Genomic DNA, 13,329 nt, shown 5'->3' on the forward strand with positions numbered 1-13,329 from the left:
AGTTAAAGACAACTAAGTGTTATTGTTAGGGTGGTTGGTGATGTGGACTGTGAAAGAATTCACAAAGAAAAGAAAGAGTAGAGGGTAAAGATTTTATTCCCTCGCTAAGAAAGTAGAGGGTCATAGTGTGGAGTGATGCAGCAGCATTGAGGAGTGGGGGCTTTGAGCTTTTATTGAATTATAATAGGAGTATAAGTGGATGGGGAGCTTGCTGTTGGTAAGCCCGAGCTGTTGGCGGAGGTTGTAACATGAGGTTTCGGTTGGTTTTTGGATAAGCTGCTGTTTGTACCAATGCTATCTTCTGCCTGTGGTTGTATGGAATGGTTAGACAAGTTCTGTTCTTGCTTTGCGGTAATTTCCAGCTTTGGACACATAAGCTCAGAAGAGTAAATGACAATCTTGTTTTAACAAGCTCACAGGCCTACTTGGCAAATGGTGCCAAAACAGCAAATGGCACTGGCATTATCCTTTCTGCTACTAGAGCCACCTACGAAAAGAACAAACAAACTTTTTGGTCAACCCAATATATGCATTTTGCTATTCAGTTTGGTCTCTATTACTGCCAGTGTAACACCCACTTCCTGAGGCTTTGCCCATGGTTTTTCTGTAAGGCTTTCTTCATCACCTATCCATTTTCAAAAGGGTGCTTGCGCTTTCTCCCCAAAGATGTTATCTTTTCTGGATTCCAGGGATCATACCCTTGCGTCATTCCCTTTTCCGCACTACACAGAGGGGGCTACACATGGCTTTTTTGTTTTAGCGTTGTCTGTCCAACCATAACATTTACGCCCCAGGGCATTCTCTTACCATTCTCTCTCACCCCTTTGCCAAAACATACTCAATTCGCCAGCGTGGACTGTGGCATAACCGGTGAAAAGTCAATGCACTAGACACCCAAATGGAGGGAAGTCTACACGTGCTGTTAATCGCACACAAGGCTTACAATGTCAAATTACTGAGAAGACAGGGTCTTTAAGCGGCAAAAACTGGGTCCTTTAGGATCCGTAAATGCAGCCTTATAACTGGCGCAGCCGTACAACTTGCACAGACTTCTGGTCTCTGCAACACCTTCCCACAGTACCATTAAAGAGTTATTCGAATTACAGCAGAAGCAGCGTTGAATATACGGTCAGGTATAAGAGCTTACCCCAGAGGTCTTCGATGACTCCACCGGATAGGCCCGCTCCAAAAAGGGCAAAGAACCATTAAAGTGTTCTTCTTCCGGTTCAAGAGTCTAAAAGGGGAAAGGGAAGCGGATACGGAAGGTCGCAGGGCACAATTTTCTTCATCCTAGTCGTCTTGTACGCGTGCGAACCAGAACTGAAAAGGCAAAGAATTCCCTCAGGTTTTAGACCCTCTACCAAAGGAAATTCCAGCCAGAGGCTTTTATACTGGTTTCTCCTTAGCTGTACTCGCCACAGTAGGGCTTTCTAGTGCCCTATTGTATGGGTGCTTAGATGCGATCCTAATTGTGTAGCTCGAGTTTTGTTGCAGGTTCCTCAGCGGCCCAACTGCACCCTGAGACCTAAGGATCCCTATCAGGGTCAACTGATGTTCCCTGAGGAGGCAAACGCTCTCGGGATTTTCAGTTTACGGAGTCCCGCGGAGGCAAGCGGGCGCCTGGGCGGGGCATTACGTTACAGAAGCAGCGCCTCTCTGGTCTCGGTTTACACTCTATGGTCCGGCTGGGTCGGCGGTAAGGGGAGGGGAAACGAAAAGCGAGAGCGCACTGCGCAGGCGCTCTCTCTCTCTCTCTCTCTCTCTCTCACACACACTCTCTCTCGCTCGCTCTCTCTCTCTCTCTTTTTTTTTTTAATACCCGCACCAAGCACTTAACCTCATTAGGGTGGAGTGAGAAGGCGGTGGCGGTCTGGTGAGGCAGTGGCAACTACAAGGAATAATATGGCTGTAAGTACCCGGTTAGGGCTAGGAGATTCAGACCCCAGTCCTCCCATGCCCCTGCCTCCTCCCCCGCGGTGGGGGGCGCTGGGCCTGGGTGGGGGCGAAGTCCAGTGTCCTCTTAGGCTCTTGTATACACTTTGGGTGGGGAGGGGGCGGCCCTAGGTGGGAAGCCCGTTGAGGAGCGGGACGGGATGGTGGTTTTTCCAACCAGTAGTTTGCTGATTCCAGGCTGCTTTGCGGAGGTGGGGGTGGGGGGTGGCGGCGGCTGTGAGGTCAGCCTTGCTTTGTGTGCCCCTTTCTCTTTTCTTGTCCCAGACTCCACCCCTGACCTGAGTCACCCGGGCCCGGTAGGGGAAGCCAGCGGACCCCCGAGTCGATTTTGAAAAGAGCCCGGAATTGCGAGGGGAGGGGTCAAAGGAGATAAACCCACTACAACTAGTCGGAGAGTGATGGGTGTGGAGAAAGATCCAGAGGCAAGGGGTACTGGGGAGGCGGGAGGCGGGAGGCCGGGGCTTCCAGCCCAGCCAGACAAAAGCTGCGGCGCTGAGCCGAGCAGCGGGCCGTGCGGGATGCGGAGGATCCCCTTGGTCCCTGGGGCCGGTAGATAGCTTCTTTCGGAACCTGTTAAAGCGGACAAGTGCTGAGTGGAGCCTTGTGCAGCCTCCTCAACTTGTCTTTGTTGTTCTTTGGTGTTGGCAGAGACGCACTGACGGAGATGAGTGTGATCTTGCACCTTAGCCTGGTTAGGTACAATGAAGCTAATCGAATTTTGCTTTCCATTTGCCCATCCGGTCGGATGAGTATGAGGTTTTCCAGAGTCTAACTTATTACATAATGTTTTTTAAACTAGTTGTGTTTGTTTCTAAAATGAAAAAAAAAAAAATCAGGCGGAGCCTTAAAGTATGTTTTGCTGCATCGGGGTGAGTTTCTTTCTTGGGGTTCATTCATTAAATATTGACCATTCGTAGAACCTGTGAGCTCTTTAAACACGATACTTTAATTTGTAGATGTGGCAGTGAAAGCTTCAGATTCTCTAGTCATTTGGGAGGCAGTAATGCAGAAGCATCAGGAGAAAGAAATAGTTTCGTGCTGCTATGTGCCAGGCAGGTTCCACAGTAGGGTATGCATTCTGGCTTTAGAAGTTGTTTTTATTATTACTATTATGAGATTATTAATAGTGACATATACTGAGCACTTGGTATGAGGACTCCTGGAGAGGGCTCGTTTTGCTCATCAAGGGAGTGGGAGAATAGTAACATTGACTCACACAGACCACATGTAATAGGTAGCAAAAGTAACACTAACATGTCCCAGAGTTTCTCAGTATTATTTATCTTCTCCATTTGCTAAGAAGAATTAAATTTTGGTGTTGCTTATTCAACTTTGTAAAATTGTGTAACTGCCCCCTCCTTTTAGGGAGAGAGATGTTACTCACATCTCCCTTTCTGTAATTCATTGTTTATCTACTAACGTGTAGCACTGTTTAGACTTTTAAAGTTTTAGTTTTTATTGAGTTTTAAGCCATAGCTTTATATTATCTCAGCTAAGTTAGAAATCCTTTGAAGAGACTGTTGGTGGTATCAATATTCTATCTTTCTGTAATAATCTAAGTAGCAAATAAAGAAATGTCGGAGGTATTAAATGTTGTATCTCCATGTTATGATCTGAGTGATAAAGAAAAGGTCTTTGCTAAACTTAGATTTTTGTGTTAGAACTGAAAACCTAGATCTACTGTATCAGGATTTTGGCTACAGGTTCAACTTTATGTGAAAGAGGTAAGCATTTTTTTGTACTAATATGAAGCAAAAATCTGACACTTGGTGTGTTGTGCTTCAGTAACTACTGTGATAGAATCTCTTCAGAGTAGTTCAGATGATGGGAACTTGCTTTTTATAGAGCAAGATTTCACATCCTTAAAATAGTTTGACAAGGATGTTGAGAAATAATTTTGGCTAGGAGAACATTAAGTTTATTGTTCAAATGTGTTACACTTTGTTGACTGGTTTTCGATTTAGATATTTTGCTTCAGCCTTTTGTTAATTTTATTTTCTTAAGTGATTCAGTCTCATGATTTATAATTGGGTGAGATAGTTTCTTGGATCTGAGACTTAAATTTGTTTTTTTGAAACTGTAGTCTTAGGAGTCTACTACTTACAGTTTTTAGATCATTGTGTAGTACTTTTATTTTGTAGTAATATTAGTAAATATCATAACCATTGAAGGGATTATAAATATTAGAGTTCAGTTATTAAAACCATCAGATTGTCATATTAAATAGTGGAAAGAATAGATAGTAGTGAAAAATAACAACTTTAAAAACAATCATATAAAAGATTTCCTAGCAAATAAAAGATCTACTAGTTGTAAAAAAACAAAACAACAAAAAAACCCACACAACTAAGAAGAAACTACTGATTAAAAAGTTTTTGGTTTATAAAAGTGTAATTTAAGAAATTAATGTTTTTATGTCCTGGCTGGTGTGGCTCAGTGGATTGAGCACGGGCCTGCAAACCTGCAAACCTGTCCATTCAGGACACAGGCCTGAGTTGGGGGCAGGGTCCCTGGTGGGAGGCATTCAGGAGGCAACCACACATTGATGTTTCTCTGTTTTTCTCCCTTCCTTCCCCTCTGTCTAGAAATAAATAAAATTTTAAATTAATCTTTTTTTAACCCAGTGCAATTAGGGTGACATTTGTGAAATATATGTGTAACTAAATGGTCTCTAAAGGACTTAAATTTTAGTGCCAGAATTCACTGGTGCTAATTGTTTCACCACCCCAGGGCTTTTCTTCTTTATGCTCAGATCTCTACTGCCACCCTGAATGCGGCCCCCCCCCGCCCCGCCCCCACTCCCTGCAAATGTTATGGCAGCTTCAGATTCTGTCTTTCCCCACAGATCCCTAAAGATCTAGCTCAGTATGGCGGCATTTCTTCGTTAACATTTTTGTTGGCTTTCTTCCTGTGTCTTTACTGTTTTCTGTTGTATATATTCCTTACCTTCCTCCTTAGAAGCTCACTCCTGTGCATTTACTCTTGTCTAGATCCTTGAGGGCACTATGAGCGTGTAGAACACTTTGTGGTATCCTCTGTTGCTTACTCCTGAGCCTACACAAGGTTACACAAACTAGTCACTATGTAATGTGTGAAAGAATAAATCAGCCCTGGGTGGTGTGGCTTAGTGGATTGAGCGCCAGCCAGTGAACCAAAAGATAGCCAGTTCAATTCCCAGTTGGAGCACCTGCCTAGGTTGTGGGCCAGGTCTCTAGTGGGTGTGCATGAAAGGCAACCATTGATATTTCTCTCCCTCTCTCCCTCCCTTCGCCCCTCTCTAAAAGTAAATAAGTAAAATTTTCAGAAAAAGAATAAATCAATGTATTATAACTTAGAATAATAGAATTTGAGCCTTAGGCAAGTTTTTAGGGGCCCTGTAGTCCAACATCCTTCTGTCTACTATAGTTTGATCATCAGCCTCAAACTGCAGACATACTTCATTGTTACTGGACAGGTCTTGGTTGCTAGAAAAGGTATTTTAGGAAATTACCACAATTTCCACCTCCCCCTTTTACCTGTTGATTTTAATTATTCCCCCCTGAAACAATACAAGTTAAGTCTTCTCCACATAATAGCCTTTCATTTCCCAGGACAGTCATCAGGCCCTTTCTAGATTTATTGATTAATTAAAGTATTAAACCCTTTCTTTTGTTAGGCACCAGATACCATGAGAGTACAGTTGAAAGCATACATGGCACTCACATTTCACGGGCTCACAATTTAGGTTGGACAGGCAGAATGTTATGAATAGATGCTGGTTATGCTGGAGATGTATAAATCTGTCCTGGTTTAATAGGATTTCAGCATGCTTTCTTTAGGCATCTCTGTTTTTGTTAGTCTTTTACATGCAGTGTTTGAAATAAAACAATTTGATTCGACCTAACCAGTGTATACAGCTATTGTCTTAGGTTATGAATGATTTTCAGACTTCATTGTACATCTGGCTCTGCCACTTAACTAGCTCTGTGACATTGTGCCTTGGGCTAGTTAAGTCATCTCTTTGTATCTTAATATTTTCACTTATAAAATGAGGGTGAAGGGAGGATGATTTTATTTTTTTTTCTTCTTTTTTTAAAGATTTTATTTATCTGTCTTTAGAGGGGAAGGGAAGGAGAGAGGGAGAGAAACATCAATGTATGGTTGCCTCTTGTGTGGCCCCTACTGGGGACCTGGCCTGCAACCCAGGCATGTGCCCTGACTGGGGATGGAACCGCGATTGTGTGGTTCACAGGCCCGTGCTCTATCCACTGAGCTGCACCAGCCAGATCGGGAGGATGATTTTAATAGTGCTTACTTAGGGAGTTCTTACAAGGATTAAATGAGATAATATATGTGAAGTGCTGAGAATAGTGGCTACCATATAAGTGGGTTAATACTATAACATGTACAATTAATGTTAATAATGATGTAGTAGTAGTAGCAGTAATCAAGTCACCAGAATCACTTGGAGAGTTTTTTGAAATGTAAATGGTCTGGCCTTATTTACTTATTTCTGTCTATCTAGAGGTATTTGGTCAGTTAAGTCTGAATGGAGCCTGGGTAGCCACAGTTTTTAACAATGCCTAGTTGTTAAAATCCCCAGTATTTGAGAACCCTGCACTCTGTATTAGTGTTGTTAGTGCTTGCATTGGCTTTTACAAATTTAAGAACTTACAAAGTAATATGTGAATAGTTTCCTAAGAGATTAGAACAGTGCAGATAAAGTAAAATACATGGCCCCAGATCCCAGGACCTTTGGGAAGCATTATCCACTTACTATCAGTTTGGAACTTGTCCTTATAAACACTGTTGACCTTTTTTTGTAGCTATATATGTATGAATTCATAATAATAGCCAGAATTGGGGGGGAACCCTTTTTTCAAATAATTTTTAATATTCATAATCTTATTTGCTCCCTTTCAAATCCTGGGAGGTTGGTAGGTAGGTCATTGTGTCAGTTTATAGGTGAGAAACCAAGACCCCAAGTTAAGTTCTAGTATGTGATAGAGCTAGGATGAGAACTAGACCTTCTGTTGCTCAGCTTAGTGTTTTTTCAATATTGTAAACTGTTTCTTAGCTACATAATTTTGTTGGCTTATATTGAGTAGGGGTTCACGAAGTCTGATCTTTTTGCCATATGAATAGCTGCCAAATCATATTTCCTATTACTTTTTAGTGTATTTATAATTGCTTTTTAAAAATGTAAATTCAGGGTTTAATAGTTACATATATCCATTAAGATTTATCTTTTTGTGAAGAAAACAAGCCTAGAACTGGCCTTGTGGTCGTCTATTAGCATGGCACATTCTGGATAGCTTTCCACCTGCTTCTGTAACTGTTGTCCATTTACTTGTCGAGCAGAATCAGTAAAATGTATTTATAGTTTTATGACAATAATATAGCAATAATACAGAAAGTTCAGAGACCAGAAAACCCACATTAATCCATTCTAATACAAGTCTGCTGATTTTTCTAATCTATCACCATTTGAGGCTGTCCATATGTTCATACTTTGTAGAAAGTAATTTTAGGTCTTTCATGTTTAATGAATAGTTTCCATGTGAGGACATAGTATGCATCATTTTAATATTTAATAGCTTTGTTATACTTGAATTGGTATGGCAAATTTTGATAAACTGGGATCCTTGACATGCAGGTATCTTTTACTTATGTATACTACAACAGTGACTCTCTTTTTGAATATAGTTGGTTTCTTTTGTATTGTTTTACTTATGAGAAATTCAAAGTGAGATTATTGGATGATTTTTGATACACATTACCTGACTGACAAGTTGTACCAGTTAATAATTTTCTTAGCAATCCAAGGATGTAGCAGTTTCACCAACTTCTTTTTTTTTTTACCAACTTCTTTTCACCAACTTCTTTTTTTATATTACTTCTGGTGACATAACTTAAGTATATTTTTGTTACTCTGTGGGGTGTACAATGTACATTATTTTTCTTTTTCATTTCTTGTATTTTAAAAAAAGTATAAGCAATAATGACAGACTTTTATATGAATCCACGATATGCAGTTTTTTTGGATATTTTGTGATCTCCCTTGGGTCCCCCTCCTCCCCTGCACTGCCAAAGATAGTGCGTTTCTAGATAGGTATAGAGGAAAATGCATCCTTTGCTTTGGGTGGCAGATTTTTGTCAGCATCAGGGTGTAATTAACATTTTTGTGGCCTACCTTCAGGTATTTCTTTATACAGTTGTGCTCAAGGGCCATGCTTGAAATATAGGGTGGGGTAAAAATAGGTTTACAGTTGTGTGTATGGAAAAATAATACAATGATGAATAAACAATAATATAAGAATAGACTGTGTTTTGAGTACTCAATACTGTAAACTTACTTTTACCCCACCCTGTATTTAGTAATAAGAATGTTTGGTGGTAGAGTTGAAGCATCTGCTTTTTTATCAGGTTTACTGGGTGATTTTGACACTACCAAAATTTGAGTGCTGCTTCGGGCCTACTTTCTAGGTAACATTCTGCTCAGTTTCCTCATAGGGTATCTTTCCTGTGGGCAGAGGCAGATTCTTATGAAGGAGGGGTTGCTCAGACATGCTGACAGAGGCCTGTTGTATAGAGAACGAATTGTATACCCTTCCTAATGTAGAGTAGCTAGGTTCATTCTGGTAATAATAAGCCAATCTTTCCAAGAGTAGTTGAATTGTATAAAAATAGCTCATTATCTGCAGTGTTCTTGTTGCTGGTGGCTGTTTTATTTAAGTTCTGCTAAGTCAGGTGCTGTTCAGTGTTAGGGTGTCATGTAGACCTGTTACAATAGCAATAGCCATCACAGATTAAACACCCAGCATTTGCCAGGCACTAGCCTGGGTCCTATCGGTGTACTATTGCCAGCTACTCTAGCAACATTTAAAGGCAGATGCTGTTTTATTTTATAATGAGGGGACGCTGAGGCTTTGAGAAGTTGAATAATTTGGTCATGGTCCCACAGCTGCAAAGTAGCAGAGTTTGGCTTTCAGAGTCTTCAGCTTCATTTTCATTTATCTGTTTATTTTCCAGCACAGGTTATTCCTCCTTCATAAAAGGTCATTGGGGCTGCCTTAGAGAAAATCTGCTCCCATCATCCAGCAGCAACTGGAGATACCTCCTTGTTAGGAAGGATGTAGAGGTGTGTTTCCATGAAGGTTGATCAGATGATCTCCATACCTTTTTAGACTTAAGTCCTTGAATCGAGATCTACCCTTGGACAATCCATATCAGTAAAGACCTGATACAAACTTTTTTCTTTTTAGTCTTTTATTGTGGTAAAATATAACTAAATATGCAATTTAAGCTATTTTAGGTAGAAGTTTAATGGTATTAAGTACATTTACATTGTTGTGTAACCATCACCACAGTCTGCTTGTGAAATAAATTCTATCACTCCAAACAGAAACACACCTATTAAGCAATAAATCCCCATTCTTTCCTCTCCCTGAGCCACTGGTAACTTCTACTGTGCTCTGTCTCTAAATTTGCCTATCCAGATATTTCATGTGAGAGGAATCATACAGTATTTGTCCTTTTGCCATTGGTTTATTTCACTTAACATGATATTTTCACTGTTCATTCGTGTTGTATAGCATGTATCAGAATCCTTTGTTTTTTAATCCTCACCTGGGAATATATTTACTGATTTTAGAGAGAGGAAGAAGTTAATCCTTTATAATTGCTGAATAGTATTTCATTGTATGGATATACTGCATTAAGGTAATTCATCTGTTGAGGGAAATTGGGTTGTTTCCACATTTTGACTGTTGTACATATTTGACTATATGTACATTGTTATTTGTACATAACAGTGCTGTTATGTACATTGGTTTGCAAATTTGTGTTTGAGTCTCTGCTTTGAGTTCTTTTGGGTATATACCAAGGGGTAGGTTTAGTAGATTGGGTGGTAATTCTTTGTTCAGCTTTTTGAGAAACTGCCAAACTTTTCCACAGTGGCTGTATCATCTTACACTCCCAGCAACAACATGTGAAAGTTTCCCGCATCCTTGCCAACACTTTCTTTTTTTTAAAAAAAATATTTTATTTATTTATCTTTAGAGAGGAAGGGAAGGAGAGAAGGAGAGAAATATCAATGTATGGTTGCCTCTCGTGAGTCCCCTGCTGGGAACTGGCCTGCAACCCAGGCATGTGCCCTGACTGGTAATTGAACTGCAATCGTGTGGTTCGCAGGCCCGTGCTCAATCCACTGAGCTACACCAGCCAGGGCACTTTCTTTATTTTTTTGAAGTTTAAAGACATCCTAGTAGGTGTGAAAATAGTACCTTACCTAGTAGGTGTAAAATTAAGGAGAATTTTCTGTCTGTTGCTGATTAATTTATCTGTTGGTAGTGATTGGCATGCCAAGTAGATTTCCTGTGGTCTGTGACTGCATTTTAAGAGTGAACATGATAGAAAAAGCTTTTCATTCTCTCATTCTTTTTAGACTTAGAGTAGATTTGTGAAATTTTCAAAAGAACATTTGTATGGACAAAGTAACAATACTTAGATAAATTGTATAATAATGATTTTTATGGAATCTGAAAGAATGACTAGGCTCTGGAAGGTAAGGAACGTGCCGTACCCACTCGATTGCTAGATCTGTTTTAGGTTGAAATGTGGTGAGTGAAGGGGTTGCAGAAAGGCTGTACATGAAGTGTTAATGAGAAATGGACCCAGAACACAGAGAGCTTTTATAAAAACTGTTGCCATTTAAGAGTTATTCTAGAGTATATCCTGAGAAGACAGAAGAGGGAAAGGCTAGGGAAAGACTCCTAATCTGGTGGTGAGAGAGAGATGTGTCCCTTTTCTATGTTGACCTAAAAGATATGAGGCCCTGAACCACGTACATACTCAACTGGTTGGCCACTCTGTGGTCTACTCTTTGCCTTCTTTATGAGAGCTGTGTTGGCTGGCTAGGGACCTAGCTTGTGACCATGGGACAAGGAGCCTAATTCTTGGCCCCATTCTTGCCATGATCTAATTTTGTGAAGTGGCTACAGACAAGAGCCAAGAATGCACTACTCTTGCTGAGAGAAAGCTGTTTAAAGCTAACGTCTTGCAGAGAACTCTAGGTCTTGGCAAAATCAGGACTCTGACATTTTCAGATTACAGTTTTGGAATTTTGGAGGTGGGGGTTAGACATTGTACTTTTTGGAAACTGGCTGCTATTGAAATAGCTCTGGATAATGATGCATTTTTATATATATTATGTGCTATAAATTTTTTTTTTAAATCTGCAGCCGAGGACCTTTTCTTTCATTGCTTTTAGAGAGAGAGGAAAGTGAGAGAGAGAAACATCAGTGCAAGAGAGGTGCATCGGTGAGTTGCTTCCTGTACATGTCCAGACCTGGGAACGAACACACAACCCAGGCGTGTGCCCGGACTGGGAATCAAACCCGCAACTGTTTGGATATGGACCATGTTCCACTCAACTGAGCCACACTGGCCAGGGTTGGCTGTAAATTTTTTTTTGGTAAATTTTTTTAAAGATACCTAGGGGATATTCTTAAGTCCCTTTTTATTATGAGCAAGTTTGAATCCATTGTAATTGTATATGAAGAACCTTTGTGTCTTATTTAAACTACTTAGAAAGGAGAAGAGCTGTAAGTTAACATGCATTAATTTAAAAAAATATAAAATGTTTATTTTTGAATAGGTAATAATATACACATGATTTAAAATTTAAGTTTTCCTCCTGTCCTGTCATCCACCCAGTTCCCTTTCCTACAGACTCCAGTATTATTAAATGTATGTGTGAAAAAATGCATGTATGTATACATACCTATCCTCCCCACCAATTTTTATGTGAATGGTGGCTTATTACAGACTACCCTCTCATTTTTCTTTCTTCTTTTTTTTACTTAATGTATCTGGGAAATCATTTATGTCAGTACTTAAAGACTTCCTGTTTTTTTCAAAAGATTTTTTAAATTTATTTTTAGAGAGAAGGGAAGGTAGGGAGAAAGAGGTAGAGAAACACCAGTGTGTGGTTCCCTCTGATATGCCCCTTAATGGGGTACCTGGCCTGCAACCCACGCATGTGCCCTGACGGGGAATTGAACCAGTGACTTTTTGGTTCACAGGCCTGCACTCAATCCACTGAGCCATACTAGCTTTCACTAAAGTCTTTCTCTTTGTTTTCTTTTTTTTTTTATGAAGAGTATAGCTGGATAGTATGCCATTGTATGGCATACCATAATTTATCTAGCTCTCTGTTGAGGAACATTGTTGTTCCCAGTCTTTTGCATTTATGAACAATGCTACAAGGAGTAATTCTGTCATAACTTGTTTGCCCACGTATGAATAAATAAATTCACATAAGTTGATGTTTTGGGTTCAAAGTTGGGTACCTTTAAAATTTTGAGAGATGTTGCTAAATTCACCCTGGAGACTAATAAAACCCAGCCTGCAGTATGAGACTCCCTAAGGTAATACGCTTAAAAATGTAATTTTGTAAAAGCATATGACTGTCTTGTCATATGTCATTTTTACATTGAAACATGGCTCTAATTCAGTAATAAAAAATTAATTAAATGCTTGTTGTCTTCTCATTACGTGTTTGTTTCTGTTGTTGAGTGCAAGAATTCTGTGGCTATACTAGGTTTGAAAATAAACTTTGCTATGTTTGGGAATAAATTTTGCTTTTTGGCTGTTAACCAGTACTACCTTCTAGATAGTATTCATATTAGAAGTGGACAATTTGCTCAGTAACTGACTCTTCTGTATTTTTCAGTTCTTGGTGTAGCAGCTGATCATGCCTGTGGTTTCAGGATTGTACTTTAATTTGACTTTACAAATAACTTTAAGATATTGGATACAGTGTGATTAACTACAAGGAATTTTACCATGCTTTTTAATGTTTAAAAATCTATATTTTCTTTGAATAGATAGCTTTTTAAAAATATATATTATCAGTTATGCTATAGGAGTTGTCCCATTTTTTCCCTCTTTATTCCCCTCCGCCTAACACCCTCCCTCCCAGTTGCATTCCCCACCTTAGTTTGTGTCCATGGGTCATATATATGAGTTCTTTGGCTTCTACATTTCTTATACTATTGTTAACATCCCTCTTTTCTATTTTGTACCTACCATTTATGCTACTTGTTCTCTGTACCTTTTCCCCCATTCCACCCCTCCCTCTCCCCACTGCTAACCCTCCATGTGATCTCCATTTCATGGATTCTGTTCTTGTTCTAGTTGTTTGTTTAGGTTTTTTTTTAGGTTCGGTTGTTGATAGTTGTGAGTTTGTTGTCATTTTAATGTTCATATTTCTGATCTTTTTCTCTTTCTTAGATAAGTTTAACACTTTAACACTTCATATAGTAAGGGCTTGGTGATGATGAACTCCTTTAACTTTACCTTATCTGAGAAGCGCATTATCTGCCCGTCCATTCT

General features: G+C 39.7%; 1 protein-coding gene across 20 annotated transcripts in view; it reads left to right on the plus strand.

Annotated features, from left to right (window-relative positions):
* Window positions 1–1,776: 1,776 nt before the first annotated feature.
* Window positions 1,777–13,329, plus strand: part of CLASP1 (cytoplasmic linker associated protein 1) — a 283,994-nt gene continuing 272,441 nt past the window's right edge. For 11 of the 20 annotated variants that reach the window (XM_037049839.1, XM_037049840.1, XM_037049841.1 and 8 more), the window contains exon 1: window positions 1,777–1,908. The gene's annotated coding sequence lies outside the window, so the exon portion shown is untranslated. The remainder of the gene's footprint in view (window positions 1,909–13,329) is intronic. The other 9 variants (XM_037049851.1, XM_037049852.1, XM_037049854.1 and 6 more) reach the window with 1 other exon arrangement.

The sequence above is a fragment of the Sturnira hondurensis genome, unplaced genomic scaffold, assembly GCF_014824575.4.
Source record: "Sturnira hondurensis isolate 20B ecotype Veracruz unplaced genomic scaffold, ASM1482457v3 Scaffold0006496, whole genome shotgun sequence".
Taxonomy (NCBI): domain Eukaryota; kingdom Metazoa; phylum Chordata; class Mammalia; order Chiroptera; family Phyllostomidae; genus Sturnira; species Sturnira hondurensis.